This window comes from Triturus cristatus, chromosome 7, assembly GCF_964204655.1.
Source record: "Triturus cristatus chromosome 7, aTriCri1.1, whole genome shotgun sequence".
NCBI classification, from domain to species: Eukaryota; Metazoa; Chordata; class Amphibia; order Caudata; family Salamandridae; genus Triturus; species Triturus cristatus.
In genome coordinates this window covers 434,422,900-434,449,107 of record NC_140590.1, presented here as the reverse complement: position 1 = coordinate 434,449,107, position 26,208 = coordinate 434,422,900, and the positions used below count along the sequence as shown (strand labels likewise).

Below are 26,208 nucleotides of genomic sequence, written 5' to 3'. Positions count from 1 at the left end.
TGGCTATTACAATAAATCCAGTTTGTTTTAGGGATGTGTTGGTTTTAGTGTGAGATGTTTGTATCCAATAACTGAAAACTCATAGAAGCACTCAGATACTGGTCAAGCGGCTTATTGTGTCAAGTACAAGCTTTGTGCTCACATATGGAGTACCACGCCCTTAATTACATAGATCACACATCTAGGAAAGGATTCCTACGTATGCTTCCTTGGTCACGCCCCTTTCAGAACCCCACTCCCCCTTACACACACACCTGTTTCATTTCAGTTAAACCACTGATAAGAATAACTGTGGTAAACCTTGAAATATTGTTGACATTCTTACCAATATGCTATCCATTGCAGTGTATTGCTTTTACTGGTTTTAATTCTTGACGTGCTATATGCAGTCTTGGATGGTGCCCACCCCTGATGAAATGTTCGCAATGACATAACAGGGTAATTCTTTATATCTATCTATATATAGTGGGCATGATGGTAGCCATCCCCAGCAGTAATTCTTGCACTACCATAATATTGCTACCTGTCATTCATATGACATTATCATATAACATTATCATAACTAATATCTGAGGTACAGACCATAAGATTGGTATACCCTGTCAGCATCCATCCATGCATTCACAAACATTAACCAGTGCATTCAGTTATTCAACCATTTACTCGTGCCCACACACCCAATAATTATGTAAGTACTCAGTCACTCGTTCATCCATGCATCCTCTCAACCACTGACCCTCACAATGACCCAGTCACACGCAAAAAGTCATCTATCCTCAAAGAAATACTCATTAACACCGCTCAGCTGTAGTTATCGGCTTCGAACAATTCACCTGCCGACTTCAGCGTCTGCGCTCCTACTGGATGCTCACTCATTCTTCCTGTGAGCATGCCACATGCATTGTGTTCAGAAGTGGAGGGTATTGATCCAGATGTCTGTATGAGGCGATACTAGGCGCTGCTTCAAACAAATCAGTGCATTCATCAACACATTCAGCTTTCACTTTATACAAGCGAAAGATGTAGACGTTAGAAGTGCCACCTCATCGCGATGGGAGGGGAGTGGAGGGGGCTGCAACAGCTTCTTCAATCTCTCATAAACAATGCCACGCCCAAAAATGTCAAGCGATATATTTAACAATCCAAGAAACTGCTGGATGGGGGCACAGTCACTCCATACGTGTTATGTTGTTGTCGTTATTATGATCGCTGTGCCTTGAGGGTCTGCAGACTGTGAAATGGGACCCCAAAGTGATCTTAAAGAAACAACACACATACGCAGCAACAATTCCCTAAGCTCACTTCTTAGAAATCAAGACGCTCCTTAAGCAATTTCCCCCAGCACGCCCCTCTCTTCCCCGTCTTTAAAAACTGAAAAGCATACCTGCCGCACGATACATCACAAATATACTGCTGCGTCACCGGCCGGGGCAGCACGCGCAGCTTCGGGAAGTGCAGAGCTTGACTCTTCTCGTGCTGCGATGAATCCGCACATGATCAATTGGAAACATGACGTGGGAGCAGTAATGGACACGGGGGACAGCTCTCGCGAACTATTGCAATATTTCCATGGTGACCACAGAGCATGAGGAAGTACTTTGATTATGGGAGTCTTCAGCGGGGAGCACGTGGGATATTATTTGTCAAGGCAGTCGAAAGTCACTCATATCGGAGCACAGAATGACTCAGCCAGGGAACGCCCGGAGTGCACAATGACGGAAGCTGCTGGAGTGCGTGTCCTTTTCTGGTCAGAAGTGCAGGCACCCTAACAGGGCAATATAGGACATGGCTCGTATGAGGTCACTAAGCTACACTTGTAACCTTTTAAAGACAAGGTCTTGATGACTTACTCCTGTAGAGTTTATACCAAATGTGTGATATTTTTTAGCGCATTTAGGACTATTTATCAGACTCCTCCAGGCCATTGCGGCTTGGATTAGAAAATGTAATGACTAAAACGGATATTTTGCGGCACACATTTGCGTTTTTTGCGGCATGGTATGTCATTGACTGTCATCACTTTTTGCATAGTTCATTTTAAAAGTTACATTTAGTAGCACTAACAAAGGTAATAAACCTAGAGTGCTATTTTTTGTGCCGTGCTACAAGGAGATTGTAAAGGACAGAGGGACGGGCCAATGAGCTCAGCTTTGTTACGAGCTAGTTCGTTTACTAATGTCATTGCTGAGAGACGTGTACACATGTTACTTAGCAGAGCAACACAGTTACGAAATGGATGAGGAGGGGCAGAGTGTAGCTAAATCCAGCAACTTTGCTGTGCAGAGGTTACACATTTTTAGGTACGAGTAATTGCACCAGTGAACATGGGTCAGCTAGAAAAACGCTACACAACACATACAACCCTTTTGTGAATGGGCATGGGGAATGTCGATTACATTGGGTTTTCATATGTTTACATTTTAGGGTCTCTGTAAGCACCTCTTTTCAGATCAAAGAGTAGTTTACATTACATACTGTTGGTTTCAAAACAGTGTCTACGAGATAAACATATTTGTGTGAGGAATGGAACAAATAATTTTCATGGCAAAGAAGGAATCATATTTTACACACTGACATTAAAATATGTAGAGGTTTCATTTCCTGCAGCATGACAGTCTAGTAATTTAAGATATTTAGACCACCTGAGCACAATTCTGACCTTTAGTGTTGAGTACAGCAATCCACAGCTGAACATTTGCAAAGGGTTTGGTATTGAGTTGAACCTCTTGAGCAGAATTTGTAGTAACCTTTGAAAATGGGTTTCTATTTGTTGTGGAAGTCTAATATTAGGCAGGAGATTGTGGGTTAAAGTGCAAGTGAGGAAAATCCATAAATGTGTGGAGGACAGAATTGTGTTGCAAATTGCTCAGTCAAGACATAACAACTTTTAGCTCTAGTCAAATGAAACTGCCCATGAGATATAGATATATATATATATATATACACACACATATATATATATATTCACTGAAAAAACCATAGGTTTCACACATGTTATAGTTAGCGGAAATTTTACTGATAAAAAACCAGTGAAATTGCCCCGTTATAGTTAGTGCTGGCAACTATAACTCACGCGACCGCAATCCTCTGCTGATGCTAATACTGTATTTAGACACTTATTTGCCCATGTCTTCTTCCATACATTTTTAGCTATACATATATTACAAAAAATTTTTTTTTTTCATAAAGACACATATGTCATCAGCAGAAGATTGCGGTCGCGTGAGTTATAGTTGCCAGCACTAACTATAACGGGGCAATTTCACTGGTTTTTTATCAGTAAAATTTCCGCTAACTATAACATGTGTGAAACCTATGGTTTTTTCAGTGAATTTGCAAGGTTTTTTAAATGCTAATTCCTAACTATAACGTGTGTGAAACCTATGGTTTTTTCAGTGAATTTGTACGTTTTTTTAAATGCTAAGTTACTTTACGCCATTCGAGGCGTGCGCGCCCACTTAACGCAGTTCGTTCCGTGCACGGTTTTTATCAACTTTAATAAGCCCTGTACATTTGGTGGCCTTCGGCCACCAAAAGCACAGGGGGTGGGGTCAATGTGGATAGTGTTTTTTTTATTTCGATTTTATAATTTCATGTTGCCAAAATTTAGTTTTTTTTACCTATTAATAAGCCCTGTACATTTGGTGGCCTACGGCCACCAAAAGCACAGGGGGTGGGGTAAGTGTGGATAGTGTTTTTTTTTTTTTTTTTTTTTTACCGTACGCTTACGGTAAGCGTACGGTAAGCGTACTCGGCGAAATTGCCGAAAAAAAAATAAAACCGTTTTTGCTCTTAGGGGATGTTTGGGGACTCCCTCAACATGACTATGTGGGAGGGAGTTGTCAAAACAGCCCCGTAACATGTTTTTGGCCATCTTGTTTGATAAACAACACTCAGTGCGAGAGACAAAATGGCGGCCGCCGCTTCTTGGTTTCGGCCGATTCGAATGTTTACTAAGATCTAAGAGCCAATCAGAATCGCGCTCGCGCACGCCACCGTACGCTTACGGTAAGCGTACGGTAAGCGTACCGTAAGCGGGCTCAGATATATATATTGATTTAAAGGCTATTTTCTCAGAATCTACTGAACAGATTTACACCAAACCTACAAAAGGCACTTCCTTGACCTAGGGACTACCTCTCTGCCAAATTTCTAGTAATTCTGTTCAGCCGTTCGGGCTGTAGCTCGTTCTAAAGGTCCTATGGAAAAATGCATGGGAAAAACGCGTTTTGGGACCCCCCTTTTATCTCAGCCCCCGCTTGACGAATCCCCCCGAGACTTTCAGGGTAGGAGCGGAGCGTAGCGCCCCACCTATTTTGAGAAATTCGCGAGGATTCATCGACCGGCGCCAAAGTTATTCAAAATGGAATGTTGAGGTTTTCCTATGGAAAAGGGGTCCTAACTATAACTACCTACTGGCGACCGCCAGTAGGTAATATATATATATATATACATATACACTTTATACAGCTTACCTCAAATATGTTTTTATACAGTTCGTAATAAATGAACAAGTGTCGCCTCCGACATCATCACTATTCCTGAGCTCTCACAGATGTTACAAGCAGGACCGGACTGGCCGTAGCGGGCACCGGGCGTTTCCCCGGTAGTCCGCCAGGGTGGGGGCCGGTTTTGGGCCCTTGGGGGGCCGTTTTTATTACAGGGGGCTGGCAATATCGGCCCCCGGTAACAAAATTGTCCGAAACCGGCCGTTTCAAACAGCTCGGCCGCACCCCCTCTGTCCCCCAGGGGGGGCCGGCCAAGCAGTTTGACAGGGCCGATTTTAGTTCCCAGTCTGGCCCTGGTTACAAGTTTGCACCGTAGACCGCAGTGCTATCATGAGGTTGCAAAGTGTTAAAGGGTTGCAGATTTAATCCAGCGGAAGCGAACAAACAACATTTTAGATTATATTTTCTCCTTACTTAATCTAAACTCATATCACTCCTCTAACAGTACTGAGCCCTTTATGATTAAACTTTCAATTCAAATTCATTCACCACAGTGGCAGCAGTGGCCCGTGCAGTTAAGAGCGGTGGGTATGGGTTGGGGTTTTTTCGACAGACGACGACAATGGAAAATGAAATTATCCCTCATCGGCTGTTGAAATCCCACCCAAACCAGCCCCACAGCTTTTACCTGAACGGGCTGCTACTTCACAGTGGCAATGATCCTCTGATGAATCTTTCTCCACCGATAGGAGGGGTGGAAATTAGGATGACTAAACTCATTGTTTAGCTGTCCGATAATGAATTGACAGCCAACTCACAAGTTAGAAATCAAATTTGGAAACACCACTCTCAAGACCATATTGTAAATATATAGAACAGCAACTGGAAGTCCCAACTTCCTGAAGAAGTTGAGGCAAGTAAGGATTATACAAACTAATAATTTTGCTGACGCTACACAAAATAAGAGAAGCACCACCTGATGTTCTGTCAAGGCTTGTAGATTCTTCCTACAATACATTTAAACCATTAATCATGAATAAACAATAAATCAACAAGACTCAACAATAGGCTAACACAAATTTTGTATAAACTGGTCATTGTATTAGAGATGCAAAATTCATAATCAGCAATTGCTTAAGAAGCTCTGTTAGAAATATAACAATTTCAATAACAGTGCCAAGCATTTAAATAGGCATTCAAATCAACAATAGCCACAGAGTCCAACCGCCAATAGGCAGAAGGATAGTTCGTAGACTAACAGCTCAACTTCTAAGGGAAAGGATTCTATTAGAGTCCACTAAGGGCGAATCCATTAGCATAATCAGAATATGAAATAAGAAAATTTGGCATAGAAGTTCAGTCCGTATAGTATAGACTAGGCAGTCCAAACTTAGTAAAAATTCGAAACTCACATAGCATTCAAATCTACAATGCAATGTATTGCGCTTCAAAAAACATTGCAAAGAAAATATTTGTGAGCTGTATGCGTTGAGAGTGAGATAGCCGTGTGTTGCGTCAATCTGTGGTACATCAATCTGAGTGCATGTGTGCGTTGCCCCTCCTTTAGGGTTTCTTCTTTTATAAGTTCTTTAGTAAAGTCCCAGTGGCGTAGTAATCACACCTCCATCGAAAGACCGTCACATAGCTATATGTCACCAAAGGTGATTGAAACATCGAGCTGGTTTCCCATGTTTGACATGAGAAACACAACTTTCCAAGTCCACACAGGCCTAACGTTGCTAGAAAAGAAATACAAAGTTTCAGCTTACGGTCATGGCTAAAATTCTATTCCCACAAGAGCATTTCGCTGTGAACATTTGAAAAATAAATGAAACATGTCAAGGGTCCATAGTGTACAGAACAAGCAAGCTATATTACTCTTTGCAACGAACGATCCATTGTATTACATCAGGGGAAAGGTCAATACCAGAGAAAAAGGCACCTCAAAAAGAAGGCCTTTAAGTTAGCTTTGCACAGTTAAATGAAATAAGCTTTTTAACTCAACCTTAATTATGATGAAATTAAATCAATTCACATAGAGATGTATACATCTCACAAATTATTATTATACGGAAATGACTAACATTAGGAATATCCTACTACCACAAATGTTTGCATTATTCATATAAATGCATGTTTTTCAAAAAAACATATTCCTAATATTATTTAAAGGTTTTCATAATCTATAATGTCTCTAATATCATTCTGTAAAATATCAAGTTTATACTTCATTGTTTACACATTTTTGCACCGACTTTTCTAACTGGTGCACATTAGTAATAAGCATCAAAACACTAGGCCACTTTATTTAGCATAAACTCCACTAATAAGTACAAGTATCATTAGTGCAACTTTGTTTTATATGTATTAACATTACGTATGTTTTCTTCATCTCACATTTTAAAGCACACTTTTACGGTGCTTCTACTACACTTGTCACTGTTTCAAGTATCACTATCTATCGTGTGCAATGTATAATTTCAACTTTTCATGTTCTATGTGTATAAATCATGTATTATGATTTTCAAAATCTCACTGGATCAAGCCACCCTCTGATGGCGAATCAAGCCATCACACTATCTATCACATCAGATAATATCACTGATTAGGTTGTGTTGTCTTTACCATCTTTCTTCTACTCTCCTCTGAAGTTTTTACTTCATCATAAAAATTGCATTCTGCATTTTCCAATTCAAGATCAGCTCTTGTTCTTTTCATTCCACGTTTCTTACTCTTTTGGTATTTGCAAAATTTGATTAATAATCATCATCATCAAATACTATATTACGGTCAATAGACCATAAAAATGATTGAATATATAATCAGCAGTATGCACAACGAGATCACCACTATGGGTCTTAAAATAGAAATAACATACATTTCATACGTTTCCCAACCAATTGGTGGCACTCAATAATCCCTTAGCAATGGTTTCCCAGGCACCATTTTTCAGGTCTTTGTTTAAATCAGAAATATTTGTATTATACCCTACCATGTCATTACTCCTGTCAGGTAAAAAGGCATAGCAATGTTGAGCTTTCAATAATCTGCAAACTCTGCCCTCCTTCGCGAGAATGATATGAAGGATATGAAAGGCGAACCGATTTTGAATCACCATTGATCGTATCAATATCATCTCCTCATTCACAACCGAAAAACCTCTAGTTGTACTGGTGGCAATAGAAAGCTTTCAAATTTTCTGAGGATTTAAGGCTTCTCCTACTGAAGGTAACAGAACTCCAAATATATCACCTGCTATTTCATTTGCACTTCTCTTTGTTCTCTTGTTGTATTATTCTCCTTTTAACTTAGGACGGTAAATTTTAGGAAAAACGATTACCATATTACATCTTGCATACCAATTTTTCAGTAACTTATAATAGGCACTCTTCGTACAGATATAATACATTGCAGGGAAAATAGGATCTACACCTTCTAAATATTTACCCCAGATCTCATGCAATTCAACCGTATGCTCACATTCACTAACTCCTACAAAAAAGCATTGCCATTTGGGGTTTCTATCGATATATACAAAGTTTACCCTTGCATTGCCAATCTAAAGCTAATCAAGCCATTCCCTCTATAAATGTGTTTTCTTCTGTGGTGGCAACTTCCAAGAAGTTAATTCAGGCAAAACACTAACATTATTTTTCTCATGATTTCATCTACTTTCTATGAAGTTATAATATTATTTTCCATTCTATTTAGTTTACATGCCAGGTTATTTCTAAGTGTGTAAGCCATGTGAAAAGATTGTGTAACCCATGGACTCAATGGTTAAAACTTCAGGATGCAGATTTAAATGTCTAAGTACAGCAATTTCAGAAAAGATCCGATCTTGACTTGAGCAATAATACATCAGTTGATCAGTACCGTAAAATAAACTAGCTAGCACACTGCAAGAGATTCCATATGTCAGCGGTAAGTGGTGGTATGTCACATACTCAGCAACCGATTAAGGTATTTGCATACAGACGTAACACTCACCAACAACCATAGTATTAGTGTACTCATTTTGTAACATAGCATAAACGTTTGAGCTAAAGTCTATTTTCAAAGAACCATTATGCAAAAACTCATCATTCATGTTGATTAAATCAGAAACATTTCTCTTTATAGCTTTTAAAGAAATAGTAAGCTTTGACTCTTTCACAGAAACATAATGTGGTAAATGTAGGAAAATAAGCATTGCAACTAATATAAAAACAAGGCTAGAAAGAATCGCAATATATACACGTTTGCATTTGAAAGTGATTCCAGAATCGGACTGCATGGTTAGTCAAGATTCAGACCGTTTAACTAAAGAAAAATCAAAATAGCAGCAATGGTTTAAGCAATTTCAGCAAGAGTCTTTCCTTCAAAGAAAATTATGGCAAAGGTAAAAATCTTCTCATTTATTCATTTAACGCAGATCGCTTCAGGGAGTTTCAAGTGGACATGTATTGTTAGCACAAAACTTGTAAAATACCGGTTTCCAATCATTGGGCCTTGAAAAACAAGGAGAGGGGCTCCCCTACTTAAAAGGGACAGAGCACCAGCAGACTTCAAAGTCAAATATCAGTTTTCCCATTTAAGTTACTTCCAATAATGCATACATACACTAATATCCACACCAAATCTGTTCAATCATCAACTTCTCATACAGGTAACACACCGGCTATGGATGTCAAGGCACTTATAAAAGTATTTAATAAAAATTATTTTCAATTTTACAATAAAAACATACAATCTAAAAAGATTTTTACAAACTATGGGGTCGATTAGGATGTAGGGCGAATCGCCACCGTCCGCATGGCGGTGTCGATCCGCCCTACATCCTTCCCCGCCCGCCACCCATTTCCCCCCGCCATATTAGTATGGCGGGGGGGACCCTGGCGGACGGAAACACCGTCCGCCTGTTTTCCGCCGGTCACACAGGTGACTGGGCGGAAAAGGGGCCTGATATGGTGGCGGTGTCTGCTAGACAATGCCATCCATATTAGGAAGGCAGCGGGGAGCAGCCTTCGCTGTCACGGAAAGGCATGCGGAATGTGCTTACGGGGGCCCGTTGCAGGCCCCCAGGGTATTGGGGAGTGCACATAGGGGGTACTACACTGTCATGGACAAGGTGGCAGGCACCGCGCGGTGCCTGTCACCTTGTGCATGACAATGCACACAGTGCAGTCCCAGCATTGTGGCGGGCGGTGCTGTAAACACCGCAAGCCACAATGCTGGGAATGGAGGATGCCACCGCCACGGTGGCAGCTGCATCCTATTTGCAGGTGCGGGACCGCCGCACCACTGGCGGCCGGTCCCAGCACCGCTAGGGTCCGCCCGCCATCCTAATCGCCCGCTTTATATCTTAAAAAGCAAAATGTGCTACACTTTTACAAAGTTTCAACAATCCCTTGGAAAGGAATATACTAAGACATTCAAATTTGTCATTGAACTGTTAATTTGCAATTATAGACAGCACACCACAGAGGAATTAATTCTCCGTCCTAGAGACTATACTGTCTTGAACAAATTTAACAAAATCTCAACTTCACGGAGACATGAAGTGGAGTGAGGACCAGGCCGAGCACACACCATTAGAATTGAAAGCTATGGGAACGTGAGCCGGTCCGATTATATAATTGAACAGAGGGAACAACTATAAAGAGAGTGGGCAACCAGGAATGGATGGTTACCTCTTCAATTATCACTTGGCACACAAGTATAGTGATGTTAAATAGACATGTAAAGTCAGCCATGAATAATTGGCTTATTTAAAGACAGTTTGGTACTACTGAGTGCGTTTGCACAGTTTTAAAGAAAAGTTTTTTTTTTTTTTTAAGAATTGGAAAGGAGAAAGTGAATTACTTGTTTGTCCTGATAAAGGTGGTCAGATTGATTTAACCCACCGAAAAGCGTTGACGCCGGAAATTTTGTTAAAGACAGTATAGTCTCTAGGATGGAGAATTAATTCCTCTGTGGTGTGCAGTCTAGAATTGCAAATTAACAGTTCTATGACAAATTTGAATGTCTTAGTATATTCCTTTCCAGGGGATTGTTGAAACTTTGTAAAAGTGTAGTACATTTCGCTTTTTAAGGTATATGGTTGGTAAAAATCTTTTTAAATTGTATGTTATTATTGTATAATTGAAAATAATTTTTATTAAATACCTATTATAAGTGCCTTGACATCCGGAGCCGGTTACCTGTATGAGTAGTTGATGATTGAACAGATTTGGTGTAGATATTAGTGTATGTATGCATTATTTGAAGTATCTTAAAAGGGAAAACTGATATTTGACTTTTGAGTCTGCTGGTGCTCTGTCCCTTTTAAGTAGGGGAGCCCCTCCTTATTTTTCAAGGCCCAATCATTAGCAGCGAGGTAAGTCCATTTAGGAGACACGTATATTTGACTTGGTACTGTTGCTCTTTTTGATCTCCTTACAGCTGTTTGCTCATCATCTGTGTCACTTTGGTCTGAAGGCTCAGAACTTTCTGGAGCCATTGGTGGTACTCGTCCTGCGGTCAGGCAGCCTCTCAGACTGTCAGCTCCTTTGGGGCAATAGTCTACGGGTACAACTTGCTTTCTCAGTGCACTATGCCCTTCGTTGTGGTATATACCACTTGTAGTCAACTCTCTCTACTTACAGTTGACTCTCTCGTACCTCCTTCAAGCCAAAATAGTGCTGTCCGAGTAGCTTGTTGGTCTCCAACAGCTTGGCTGACCTGATCCCTCTGTCTCACTGTTACCACCAGCACATTATGAACGGGGGCTGTTGTATTATTCAGGGGACTTGGGACTCTGTGAGCATGTGCTGTATGTACCCAATTCAGGAGACCCCTACACTTCACTGCAGTTTTGGTGACAAGGATCACTTGGAAAGGACCTTTCCAACGAGGTTCCAACCACGTTCTTCGTGCGTGCTTCTTCACCATTAACCAGTCACCTGGACTGAGGTCATGTCACTGCTCTTGTTGGACTGCAAGGGCAGCTTCTCAAACCTGGTGAAAGACAGAATGTACCACATCAGCGAGGCCCTAACAGCAGTCCAAAATAAGTTAATCTGCAATATTGACTAATGCATTACCTGGATCACTCGTCCCAATCACTTTTTGAGGCGATAATCCTGTTCTCCTATCTAGGGTACTTCTCAAACTCATCAACATAAAAGGCAATGCATGTGGCCACTTCAAAGACGTAGAAGCACATACTTTTGCCAGTCTGATTTCAATGTGCCATTGATCTGCTCCCACCAACCTGGAAGCCTCCGGTCGGTGACTGCAGTGAAGCTTCTGCTCAACCTGTAGTGCTGCACATAACATTTTTAGGACCTCACTGCTAAAATGAGTTCCATGGTCCGACTCAAGATAAGCCAGAAATCAGAAACGTGGAATCGGTTGCCTAAACAATAACTTATTCACAGTCAAACTGTCATTCCTATGAGTCGGATAGGCTTCAACCCACTTTGAAAATATACACACAATAACTAAAACATAGCTCAGGCCATTACAAGGGGGAATCTCTATGAAGGTCATCTGCATTTAGTTAAAAGGACCAGCTGATTCACCAATATGACTCATTACAACCTATGTTCTTATTCCTGGGTTTTGTACGTGACATATCACACATTTGTGACCCAAGGTCGCTGCAGTTGCTCTAAGTCTGGGATTCTACCATGCCTGTTGAATGAGCACATCATTGCATCTCTCCCAACTTGTGTAGGACCATGGTAATGTCTTGCTATTGGTGACAACAAACTGTCAGGTAGTACTGGTCTGCCATCAATGAAAATCCAAACATTAGCCTCTCTTTTGGTACAACGTGCTCGCTCTCAACCTAGTCTTTCTGCTTCTGTCAACTCATCCTGCAGCTTCCTAACCTTCTCCCATGTGTCTAAAGCTGATAACATCAAGGTTCAATCGGTAACATCCGATGCGTTTTTCAGAATCTCTTCATTGAATGTGTGTGCGTTAATATTTCACCATCTCATCTGCATACCGGTTATCAACGGTAACATAGTCAGTACATTGACGATGAGCAATGTCGGGACTGGAGCTCAGAGCCGCAGAATAACCAGTGTCCACAGGAGCGAGGACAGTGTCCCCACTCTCCCACAAGGTATGTCCTCAGATCCATACCATAAAAGTCATATATCAGAGAGGAATACCCCTAGGAAGAGAGGAGACGTCAACAGGACCACGTGTAGTTAGCGTCAGCCAGAGGTTGAGGAATCACAAGAAAGTAGTAATCGCGTGATAATTCGCTGAGCGTGTAACAAGGTATCCTAGATAGGTCAAGTATCTGCCAGGATTAACAGGTACCTTAAGTGTCCAGCTCGTAGAGAAAGGTGGAGGGGAACACTGACTCAGGAGAGGAAGAGTGACCTAGGTAATGACGGACTCCACCTTAATGTAATGGAAAATGTTCGTGGTGCGTCTCTCTCAGAAAACGTTAGGTGTTCAAATGGAAATCAAGGCAATTGGTGCTGACCAGAAACAAGTTAATTTTTTTGACCCTGAGTTATCTGTCACTCAAGGAACACAACCCCTTCTCACCACGAAGGAGCCAAATTACATACGGGTGCTGGTCTCAATTCACCGTTCAAAATCAGAAGAAAGGATTGAAATTGTCATATATGCCCAAGCTTCTTCCAGTAAGCGTGCAAGCCAAACAAATGAACAAAAGAAGAAAGGTGTCTGTTACAGTTATCGTTGTGGCGGGTCCTTCGCCAATAACTCAGGGCAGCCGCGTTTCTCGGAGCGGGCGTGACTCTGAAATGGAGGGTGGGGGCACATACAAGATAGTGGGAATATTCCACTTCCCAGAATGAGAGCGTTCAGCTACGAGTCCAAAGTATGCGCGCCGTACTTCAACCAAGGCGGCACGTTCTGTGACTACCGGAAAAAAAAGGGGGGGGGGGGGAGAACGTTCTGCTCTGCACTGCTTGTCGAGACAAGCGGCGAAAAATCCAGGGGTTTAAAGGGAAAAATCGCCGAGCTGCTGTAGGAGTCCTTTACAGGAACGGCGCGGAAAGAGAGTATCAAAGGAAACAAGCTCTGTCAGGTCTGGAATACTCCGGGGTGCTTCATGGGATCAGGTACACGGCGTGGTTCGCGGTCTCTTCGGAAGCCAAGCGCCGATCGTAGGACAAACGCGCAGTTTAAACTCTTCTCGCAAAGCAGCATGGGAAGGCACACAACCCCTCCCCCCAGACTCAGGGTTTTCTGGGACATGTAGTGTAGTGATCGGGGAGAAGGTCAGAAGACAGGAAGCGGGACGGGTAACAAGCAACACTTCACAACAGCAATTTGGGTAGGCAATTGTAGGGACTGCAAAAGGTTCCTTAGGCATTCTCCATTATGTCATGAACCCACGCTGTGAGCACATTTGCCCAAAGTCATATAGGACTCCAACGCCATACTGACTATCCGTGTACATTTTAACTCGGAGCTGTTCTGAAATGGTGCATGCTCATGTAAAAGCTATAAGCTCTGGAACTTGCACAGAAAAAATCCTTTGCAGCCATGATGCTTCCACCACATCTCCAACTGTACACACAGCATACACAGCTTTTAGATTTACTTCACTGTCTCTCAGACAAGAACCATCACCAAACAATACGTGATTAGATTCAGACAATGTTTCTTCAAAAATATCCTGACTGGGTTTAGTCTCCAACTCAGTCACTTCTAAACACAATCGTGTTCAGCTTCCTCCATCACACTCTTATTGCCAGGCAAAGGCCTCAAGGGAGCTGGATTCAGCACCGTACATCTTTTCAGAATCAAGTTCTGTGCACCCAACCAAACATCTTCATGCTTTGTCAGATGGCTATTGGTCAAATACTGTTTGCGTGTGCGTGTCAACAGTATCTCCACTGAATGGGACATAAATACTGTCAGTGGGTGACCCATCACAATATTTTCACATTGCTCAAGACTCACGCACGTAGACGCAACCGCTTCCAGACATCCAGGCAAAGCAGCCACAACATGATCAAGTAGGCAATTGCCTGCAATTGCTTCCATGCATTTGTGTCAACACTGAAAGAGTGCAACCTTCCCTTACATTGCAGAATAACACGAAGCATTTATTGTAATCAGGCATTCTCAAAGCTGGTGCTCTGCAAAGGCTTTTTCGCAGCTCTGTGAAAGCAGTCATCCAATTGTCACCCCAGGGTACTGGATCGGACAAGTCTTTATGCGTCAACCTCTGAAGAGGCTTTGCTATCAAAGAAAAACTCAGAATCCACGGTCTGTAATGGCCCACTATTCCTAAGAACATGCGGACTTCCTTTTGGGTAATTGGTGGATTAATGTTAAGAATTGCTGATATTCCTTCAACAAAACTTTCCTCACTCCCATCTCAATATGATGTCCTAAGTACAGGACTTCAGTTTTGCAAAACTGTATCAACAGTCAGAGATACTTTATGTCCATTCTCTGCCAAATGATTCAGTAAAGCAATAGTATTGATCTTGCATGCTTCTCTCGTAGTTGACGCTACCAGTAGGTCAACAATGTACTGAACTAACACAGAATGATTATCCATTCTTAGGGTTTCAAGAAAGTATCTGATTAAATACTGAAAGGCTTTCCGTATACCCTTTTGGAACTCGGCACCATGCCAAAACACGACTGCCGAAACAGAAAGCAATAAAAAATTGACTATCTTCATGCAATGCACTAGGGTTTTTCGCAGGTTAGAACATGGGTACTCGTAAACATTTTCCCAGGGGCCAAAACATTTGGGCTGTGATTTGACCGAAGGCCACATTCATGCCAGCATGGTGGCTGTCAGAGGCTTGGGGAAAGACGAGGTTGGCAGTAAGGTGGGTGCAGGGGAAGAGAAGCATATATATTGAGTGGCTGAATTGCAAAATGTGAAACCAGAAAACCTAGAATAAATACCGGCTTCCCTACTTAATCAAATTGTGTGATCCTAAGCAATTCTTTTTATTTCCCTCCTTTTTCTTCATTATCACATATAAGTGTATCATGAAATTCATGACTTCAGGTTATGCGCTGTAAAACTCTTCTCCAGTATTGATTTAATAAACTATAATGTTGTTCACGTATAATAGGAACCCAGGCCACCCAAAGAGTGCACATAACAACTAACGTGCCTCTTAGTTCAAATTCACTATTAGCATTGTTATGGGGGGGATGAATGTTTCTAAATTCATGTTTGAAAAATATCACTTCTAAAAAATATTTCTCAATGCACTGATATAATCCGCTGTGCTGATTAGAAACGGTCCTGTCTGTTAATGAAAGACACTTTTTAAATATTGAAGAAACTTTATCATATTTTTTCACTTTTGCTGCAAGATGTCTTTCTTTAAAATGAAGGTGTTCCTAAAGTTAAACGTGCAGGACACCCTAGTTACTACTTTTTTTTTTTTTACTTCAATTAACCTTTATATAAATGCTTGCCTGTTTATTTAACATCTTTTTGATGTTAGTTCTGTCTTGAAGGTTCCCTTCAAACCTTCCCTGGATTTTTTGGGCGGTGCTTTACAATGTGCCTGTATGGTCTACAGTACCAACAGTGGTTTTTTGTCTGTCTTGTCTCTTTCTCAATCTTCGACTGGGATTATCTGCTAGTGCCAATTTGCTCATGCAAATCTTGTCCTAGGTTGTGCAATATGATAGTCATTATATGCATTAAGGCGTGCATAAACCAAGCTATTAAGTTTTTTGTGCCTCCTTTCAGATAACGTGTGCAGTTGAAAAGAAGCTACAGGAACTCTTGGAAATACGTGGGTCTACTGATGACAGTACAAAGCATGTTTTTACTACCAGTTTAAGCTGGGTTGTGATTTTTAGAATTTGTGTGATGTCTCGGTGCTCAAGGGTAAATTTGAAAACTTTAATACTGTAGGTTGGCCCGTAAAAGCCCACATGGATCAGAGGTAGCACCTAAAATTAATTTGTGCAATAGCACGTTATCCTTGAGCAAGTCATTATATGTTCGGAAAACTGTGACATTTCTTATAATTGTCTGTTCCTGCATGGGAAGTGTGGTGAAGCAAAGGACTATGGGCTAGCTGCTAGTGGGCTCCTAAAAATCTCTTGTAAAGCCAGTGAGACCCAATATGAGATTGTGCAAACAGCCATCCCCTCTGCAAGTGGCAATATCTAGTCGATTTGAAAGCATAGGGCCTGATGAGGAGTCACGGGAAGTTGCTTGTCACATACATCCACCAAGGCTAGTCTATTTATTTATTCCGTGCCTGCTTTCCTACTAAACCAGGCATCCTCCCTATCCAAACTTTGTCCAGGAACATGTATTTCAACAAGCTAAAACTGCTGCTGCAGACGTTTTGAGGAATTCCACACATTCTTACCTGCCAACTAGCGAGTTTTCCCCAGCCATAAGGTTCTGCATGGCATTCACAGCAACCCTGGCCCTGCAAAAGAACCTGCAAGTGAAAACACAAGAAATCTGTAACTGGAAAGACACTCGTGAGAGAAAACATCAAAAGTGAGATTTGTGATGGGTATTGATGGGTATCAGATCAAATGCAACTAATCATGAAATAAATCTGACAGTGAAAATCAAATGTAACGTCTTGAACGTTAGATGTCATATTTCATATGGGCAACTTTCTGAGAGAAAGACTTTTCTTATAATCTTATTCTGCAAATGTTTTTGAAAATACTGAGAATTCTTTCAAATTTCTTTCAAATAAAGGGCGAACGTTGTTCTAAAATACTAAATGTGAAATTGAGGTAAAGCCCCTAAGGTCGAAATCAATTGTATGTAGGTCCTGACCTTGGATAATGGAGGTAGCCATATTCTCACTGCTGGACAATGTAAGTCGCCATACACCCCGATTTATGTAGAATCATTATCATTTCTGCCATTAGACGTAGATGTTGCCAGACCTTATCTTTCTCAAAACTGTGAAAGCGTCAAGCCATTTGATTAAGGACATAGATACTTGATGTGACATTTGTCTGGGTCAAATGTCTACTCTTCATCATGTGAAGGTAAAATAAAAACACATACAGACATTTAGCCGACTAGAGTAGTCTGAACTGACGTCCTTTTACCTTATATGCTCATAAGGAAAAGCCTGGGACTCACACTTTGATGCACATAATCTATTTCAGACATTCCTAAACTTATGTCAGAAATTCCAGTTTCAGGAAAGATTTAGTATACAAGGGCTGCCACTGGACCACTTGTCAGGTGAGGTCCTTCGCCCAGATTATCGGCCGAGATTCTGTCAGAGGCGGTCTCAACTGATTCCAACACAGTTCACTGAAGCAGTACTTTGCCTGAAACCGACAATGTCATGAAACGATCATAGAGGCGCCTACAGTACCGATCCCCAAACTACAACTCCCATGGTGCCTGGTAACTGGGAGGGGATACTTAAGAAACATAGCACACCGGACAGTGTGTGTAATTCAGTGACCTTTGACATTTCTCTCTCTCGGCCGAGGGAGGGAGTTCCGCGGTGGAAGGAAGCCACTCTGGATTCTTGGAATCTTGCTCTGTGGTCCTGGCCGGGTTTTTCGGGAAGTCTGCAGAATCGTGAGTAACTGCACAATGTGTCACGGAGAGGATACCGTGAACACGCTATTTCTCACGGGACTATTTTGACTGGTAGCTCTGAGGGAACCGGAGCTCCAGTGGATTACAGAGCGGAATGCGGTAGTGGTGTAACCACGCATTGCTATGTCTGGGTTGCTTCAGTTCAGAACTTTTACTTATCGAAAACCATAGCGGAATGCAGTGGTGAGGTAACCATGCATTACTGTGTATGGGTTTATTCACTGAAATTTAGGAATCTTGGTATACACATACCAGAGCGGAACGCAGTGGTATCCAACCACGCGTTACCGTGTCTGAGGTATTATCAGGAGACATATTATTTCTATTTTGACTTTGGATTTATTTGTACATTGGGAATTGGACAGAGACATGTCCATGGAACTTCATAACAATTAAGAACAGCGTTGTGTGGGGTTCTCTTTATTTATCTCCCGATTCTCGAGGGTATCATTATTTTTTCCACTGGGACATATACAGTACTTCTCTGTGCTGCCTATGAAGACACTGGTAAGTATGAGGTATGCCTGGAGGATAAATGCTTTGATGACATGCATTATACCAAGGTGTACTAATGTTTGAGAGTTCTTTGTTCTAGCTACAGTGCATAGCCAGAGCGGTATCCCAGTGGTTTTAAGGATCAGAGGGACGGCTGTATACTAAGCAATGTATAGAAAGGGTGTAGTGAGAATATATGAGTGTAGCCTTTTTACTCATACTGTTTAAATCTTTGCTCTTTGTTATAACAGTTTCCTTTTCCACCGCTGTACCTTCCCTCCCCCGTCCCTCGCTTGATCGCGCAAACACTCTGTGATCATATTAGGGTGTTGGTGATATCAGGAGGTGGACCCTTTCTTGCTGCAATTGGATTCCGCGGAGTGTAACCTGACAGAATAACGCAACCACGTATGTTGCTCCGCACGATCCAGGTGTGTCATGGCGTCCATGGATGATATCCTTCAGGCGTTAGTTTTGGTCCAACAGGAACTGGCATCTTCCAAGGTGGAAACAGCCACATTAAGAGAGAAGGTAGACAAGATGTCCAGGATTCCTTTTGATGCTTCCCCTACTACCTCGCAAATGCAGGTTACTGTGCCACCCCCCCATCCCACTGGCTAGTCCTGAGAGATATGCTGGGGACCTGCTGAAGATTCAGGTGTTCCTGACACAGATTATGCTGCATTTCTCATGCAAACCCGCCTCCTTCCCAAATAATCATTCTAGGGTAGCTTTTGTGATTTCGTATTTGGTGGGTGACGCTGCCAATTGGGCTGTTCCTTTAGTTAAGAATAATGACCCGGTGTTATTAGACTGGTCAGCTTTCAGGGCCGAATTTGAGAGGGTGTTTGATAGAGGGGCTACTACGTTTAGTGCTGATAGGGAATTATTAGACCTGAAACAAGGGAGGAATTATTTGGTAACTTACCAGACTACCTTCAATCGGTTAGTGGCAGAAACAGCATGGCCAGAGGAGAAAAGGATGTCTCTGTTTTATCGAGGTTTCAGGGAAGAGATGAAAGATGTCATGGCACAGATGGATCCTCAACCCACTACATGTACAGAAATGATAAATCTGACATTGTGATTAGATAGTCGGATGTCTGAGAGAGGAAGTGAGAGAAAAAAAGTGGGATAGAGGATATTTTAGGACTGACAAGACACCTCGTAGAACAGTGGTAATCACTGAGGTAGGGACTGAGCCTATGGAAATCGGAGCTATTAGAGCCCCATTGACGAGAGAAGAAAGGGAGAGTCAAAGAGTGCAGGGATTATGCATGTACTGTGGAAAAAAGGGGCATTATGTAAGAGACTGTCCCTCTAAGCCCAAAACCTCTGGTGCCTGGTTACGGAATAAGAAGGTGGCGGTGTCTACCTCGAATCCTGCCTTGAATAAAACAGGGGCTCAGGAGGGGAGGGTGATGAAGGCAAAGGTTTGAAACTCCCCTCGTTGTCTACTACGGCCTTGCAAGACACTGAGTCGCATATTGTGCTCCCTATGAGTCTTGAGTGTAATCAACAGTTCCATCAGGTCTTAGTTATGGTAGACTCAGGGGCAACAGGGAATTTCATAGACAGCGGGTTGGTAACAGGTCTCGCTTTGCATAGAGTACCTAGGGAGACCCCTGAAGAAGTATTGGCCGTGGACGGCAAACCACTGAAATCTGGTCTCATTATGGAACAAACGGAGGTTGTTGTGTTGACTATAGCGGTTACGAATGGAAGACATAGGGAAAAACTGCCATTAAACATCATTGAGGCACCGCAGTATGAAGTAATTTTGGGGATGCCTTGGCTGTGCCACCATATTCCGACCATAGATTGGAGGACCGAAACAATTCAGTTCCTTTCAGAGGAATGCCAGAGTCATTTGGTTCAGAAAACTCCCACGCAGGCTGCAGCTTTGTTGTATCCTTTTGTTGTGGCTACGGCAGCAGAGAAGGAGATGGTGTTGTCGAATAGATTTGGTAGAAGGAGCTACTATCCCTGCATGTAGAGTGTATGCCTTGTCTGTGGCCGAAACAAAACATTTGAGGGAATACCGAGATCACTACTTGGAGATAGGGCTTATTAGACCATCCCGTTCGCCGGCTGCCTCACCCACTTTTTTTCATAGCCAAGGCAAATGGTGATTTGAGAGCCCGTGTGGACTATCGTATGTTGAATAAAAACATTGTACGGAACAGAGACCCTTTACCTCTCATATCTGTGTTGCTTGATCAGGTGAGGGAGGCCAAGGTTTACACCAGGTTGGACTTTAGAGGTGCGTACTATCTATTGCGTATCCGTGAGGGGAATGAGTGAAAGACTGCCTTTAAGACTCGTTATGGATTATATGAGTATACTGTAATGCCGTTCGGCATCTGCAATGCCCCGGCGGCATTTCAGTATTTTCTTAACAATGTCTTAAAGGAGTACGTGGACCTCTTTGTAGTGGTGTATACTGATGACATCCTGATCTATGATGAGAATGTTGAGATTCACATGAAACAGGTCATCATGGTGTTAAAAAAACTGTGTGATCATAACTTGTTATAAACTGAACAAGTGTGAGTTTGCTGTGAGGGAGGTGGAGTTTCTCGGGGTTATGCTTTGTCCGGAAGGGTTGCACATGGCAGCGCGTTAGGTGCAGGCAGTGCAAGAATGGCCAACACCAAAAAGTGTGAGAGACGTGCAATGCTTTCTGGGATTTGCAAACTATTTTCGCAGGTTCATCCTCCACTTTTCCCAGGTAGCAGTCCCAATTTCAAGGTTACTCAGAAAAGGGGTACCTTTCCAATGGTCTAGTGAGGCAGACAATGCTTTTACGTACCTGAAGAAAGCCTTCACCACAGCTCCTGTACTCTCCCATCCTAAGCCGGAGCATCCTTTTGTGGTTGAAGCGGATGCCTCAAATGAGGCCGTTGGAGCCATTCTTTCACAGAGAAACCAGTCTACTGGGCAGCTTCATCCGGTGGCCTACTTATCCAAGAAATTGAACTTGGCTGAAAAGAATTACACTATCGCCGGGAAAGAACTGGTGGCGATAAAAAAGGCGTTTCAGGAATGGAGGCAATATCTGTGGGGGACCTGTTATCCCATCACGGTATACACGGACCATAGGAACCTGCAGTATATGAAGTCTGCTTGGCATCTCTCACAACTACAGATGAGATGGATGCTGTTCTTCGCAGAATATGATTTTGTTATTACCTTCAGGCCTGGTGTTGAAAATCGCAAGGCAGACTCTTTGTCCAGACAGGAAACAATGGAAGACACCAACAACAACAAGGTCACAGAGGCTATTATTGAACCTTCAAAAGTGATATGTGCTATCAGAGTTGAAAACTTCTTGGAAGAAGTACGCATCCATAAAACGAGCTCAGTGTGGGAAACATGGGCGGAACAAGAGGCACAGCGCACAGTGAAGCAGGGACTGCCCTTCTATAAAAATAAACTCCATCTGCCCACTCAGGAATCGCAGAAGAAAGCTTTTACTTGGTGCCATGTAGCTCCATTGGCAGAACATCCAGGAATATGTAAGACCATTCAGTTGATACAACGTCACTTCTGGTGGAGAACTGTAAGCAAAGACGTCTCATCTTGGGTGGCTAGTTGTGAAGAATGCGCTAGAGCAAAGAGCGAAAACAGAAAACACACGGAAAAAACGGAAGCTTATGCCCATGCCTACCCCGCAGCGATCCTGGCAAAACAGAAGTTTGGATTTTGTAACAGGGTTACCCCTAGATCAGGGATGTTCAGCCATCTTGGTAGTTATCGATAGCCTCACGAAAATGGGACATTTTATTCTTTGTCCGAATCTTCCTACAGCCCAGTTATTGTTAAGTAATATCATCCGAATACATGGTGTACCTGAAGTGATAGTGTCAGACAGAGGCCCTCAATTCATAGCCAGATTCTGGAAGATATTGTGCCGAGCTTTGCATATCGATTCCACGCTCTCTACAAGTTTCCACCCACAAACTGATGGACAGACAGAAAGACTAAATCAGACCTTGAAGAAATATCTCAGGTGTTATGCAAAGGAGGCCCAGGACTCATGGGTGGCACTATTGTGTATGGCGGAACTAGCATACAATAACTCCTGGCATAGTTCAATAGGTATATCACCTTTTAGAACAAACTTTGGCTATGATGCCAGAACCCTACCCATCAGTATTCCAGAGGACGTAGCAAATCAGCCCACTGTACTGGATCAAGTGAGGAAGTTACACACAGTGCGCCAAAGAGTAAGGGAGCATTTGTTAAGGGCCAAACAGGTCTACAAGAGGTGGGAGGATCGTCACAGAAAGGAAGGACCACAATATCGAGTGGGGGACTGAGTGTGGCTGTCCACCAAGAACATTCGATTTAAGCTGCGCAGTGTGTTCCACCCTAGGTACATTGGCCCTTACATAATAATCAAGCAGATCCACCCATTTGCTTACAAATTGAAGTTACCTGGTACTCTTCAGATACACCCTGTGTTCCACTGCAATCTCCTGAAGCCTGCTCTGATGGCACGGCGGCGTACTCCTCCACCAGTGTTGTGTGATGGGGGGCTTGAATAAGAAATTAAATGCATTCGAGACTCCAAGTTGAGAAGGGGTGTGCTGTGGTACCTGGTCTTTTGGAAGGGGTATTCTGCGGAAGACGACTCATGGGAACCTTGGCAGAATGTTCATGCTCCGGTGGCTGTTTGCTCCTTTCATAGGAGGCTTCCGACGAAGCCTGGTCCTAGGAGGCGCTTGGTGGGAGGACCTGCTGTCAGGAAATGATCATAGAGGTGCCTACAGTACCGATCCCCAAACTACAACTCCCATGGTGCCTGGTAACTGGGAGGGGATACTTAAGAAACGTAGCACACCGGATGGTGTGCATAATTCAGTGACCTTTGATATTTCTCTCTCGGCCGAGGGAGGGAGTTCCGCGGTGGAAGGAAGCCACTCTGGATTCTAGGAATCTTGCTCTGTGGTCCTGGCCGGGTTTTTCGGGAAGTCTGCAGAATCATGAATAACTGCACAATGTGTCACAGAGAGGATACCGTGAACACGCTATTTCTCAGGGGACTATTTTGACTGGTAGCTCGGAGGGAACCGGAGCTCCAGTGGAATACAGAGCGGAATGCGGTAGTGATGTAACCAAGCATTGCTATGTCTGGGTTGCTTCAGTTCAGAACTTTTACTTATCGAAAACCATAGCGGAATGCAGTGGTGAGGTAACCATGCATTACTGTGTATGGGTTTATTCACTGAAATTTAGGAATCTTGGTATACACATACCAGAGCGGAACGCAGTGGTATCCAACCATGCGTTACCGTGTTTGAGGTATTATCAGGAGCCATATTATTTCTATTTTGACTTTGGATTTATTTGTACATTGGGATTTGGGCAGAGACATGTCCATGGAACTTCCTAACAATTAAGAACAGTGTTGTGTGGGGTTCTCTTTATTTATCTCCTGATTCTCGAGGGTATCATTATTTTTTCCACTGGGACATATACAGTACTTCTCGGTGCTGCCTATGAAGATACTGGTATGTATGAGGTATGCCTGGAGGATAAATGCTTTGATGACATGCATTATACCAAGATTTGCTAATGTTTAAGAGTTCTCTGTTCTAGGTACAGTGCATAGCCAGAGTGGTATCCCAGTGGTTTTAAGGATCAGAGGGACGGCTGTATACTAAGCAAGGTATAGAAAGGGTGTAGTGAGAATATATGAGAGTAGCCTTTTTACTCACACTGTTTAAATCTTTGCTCTTTGTTATTACAGGTTCCTTTTTCCCTGCTGTACCTTCCCTCTCCCTTCCCTTATCGCTCGAACACTCTGTGATCATATATTAGGGTATTACTGCAACTGGAATCCGTGGAGTGTAACCTGACAGACAAAGCTGAGAATTGGAGGAAGAGCGCAGCGTGTGTTTGCCCTTGGCAGGGAACATTGTTGGCGCGCCTCTGCTGAAAAAGGCGGCCTTTGCTGTCAACAAATTATGCAGTGCGTCTTTTCTCCCTAAGAAAGTCTAGATTGCAAGTTGCTCCACCTCCCATGCTCTCTTGGTGTAGCACATAGAAGTATGCCTTAGGGAATTAGGTTCTACATGACATTTTAACCATGTTAGAAATGTTCATTCTATTCTCGTTATTTATAACGGGTCTTCTTGATTTTTTAATAATATTCTGGGCAGTTCTTTTAGAAGTTCTGAGAAATAGATTGCTCTGGAAATAATAAATATTTTTACTTAGAAGTGTTTATTTTTTTTAGTACACTGTGTGAGTGATATTGTGAAGAGTGAAATGGGTTTGTCATTGTTACCACAGTGCACCTGATCTCTTCCTGCGGGATTGTTAGTAACCCAAAAGCAACATCTCAATTTCAATAACACCTTGATTTGCGTATTGCTGGGCTACAATAACTAGTCTTTAACATTTATCGTTAGTGCTTTGAACCTAGTTCACCTGAGTTACTTGTGAGTAGGAAAGCACACCTTGTAGAGCTACACCAACAAAACCAATCAGAAACTCATACTAAAATATATGTTAAGCACACTTCGCAATCAATTTGATATTGACTTGAACAATCTATTATACTAGGTTTTATTTTTCAGCTTTAAAATAGCACTGGCTAGTACCTAATAGGATCCAGAGCACTGAACAGTTATGTTTGCATAAATGTGCATTATATGTGGCAACATGATTTGAGTATAGCTGATTATAATAAAGCCTAAATATCACAAAATGACCAAAGAAAGATGTGAAGGTGCATATAAGAGATAACAACAATTTGACATAAAAATTCTAACTATTGGAGGGAGATGAAGAAAGGTGGCCTATCACTTGAGGCAATCACCAGTTGGAATGGAGGTATGGCAGTGATGTAGAAACAGTGGCATAATCAGGTCACTAAGTAAATTAAAGGTGATTCACTGTGCATTAACTTGAATTAAAATTAGAGCTAACCAAGAGTAATTCTTGGAGAACAGGTCAAGAATAGCTTTCCAAGTACTGAATACCTAATTTAGCCCTGGGCAGGCTGACTGCAATTCAGCTGGGGTAGCTAAGGCCCTAAGGCTCAGCACATCACTTATAATGGTGGTCAAGTCAGCATTTATTTTTTGTTTTGCCGAAACAACAGTTTTCGTTTCTTTTTAAAAACAAAAAATACATGTTGCTGTGAGGGACATTTTGAATTTTTTTCGTCCTTTAAACTTGGATATGAAAATAAAATAAAATAAAAGCATTTGATGGCTCACCCTATGTATAGCACCCCTTCTGATCCAGTTCTGTTGCGGCACTAAAGCCGAGTGGTCACTGGCAGTGTTTTACTGAGTAGAGACAGCAGAGGCTCTGCTGCCAGACACTGAATGGTTTCCGCAGCTCGAACCCAAGTGCAGGAAACTAGATTCATTACTTTTTGACTGGTCTGGGCCATGGACCACTCCATGGACCTTTGTACATTTGGTCCAATAAATCGTGCAACTATTCCAAAAGAACCCTCGGGTGGAACTGATGAGAGCACTTGTTATAGCATGTATGGACTACCCCAATGTATTTACACCCCAAGAAACATATTGCAAAACTACAAAGGCTTCAGAACTAGTCAAGCAGAAAGTGTTTTAAACATGAATGCAACTCCCTCAAAATCGTCCTTAAAGCCCCACTGATGTAGGCAAGGATTACGTTCAAGGTCCTTTGCACAGTTCTCAAAACGTATTTTAATACAGGCCCAAACAGCAGCAAATG

At 42.3% G+C, this 26,208-nt stretch overlaps 1 protein-coding gene across 7 annotated transcripts in view; it reads right to left on the bottom strand.

Moving 5' to 3' along the window:
- The window catches only part of LOC146809887 (manganese-dependent ADP-ribose/CDP-alcohol diphosphatase-like), a 286,591-nt gene that overhangs the window by 226,705 nt on the left and 33,678 nt on the right, over positions 1-26,208 (bottom strand). For 3 of the 7 annotated variants that reach the window (XM_085616741.1, XM_085616737.1, XM_085616739.1), the window contains exon 2: positions 16,775-16,849. The gene's annotated coding sequence lies outside the window, so the exon portion shown is untranslated. Of the gene's footprint in view, positions 1-1,384; positions 1,751-16,774; positions 16,850-26,208 lie in introns of those variants that run through there. The other 4 variants (XM_085616738.1, XM_085616742.1, XM_085616745.1 and 1 more) reach the window with 3 other exon arrangements.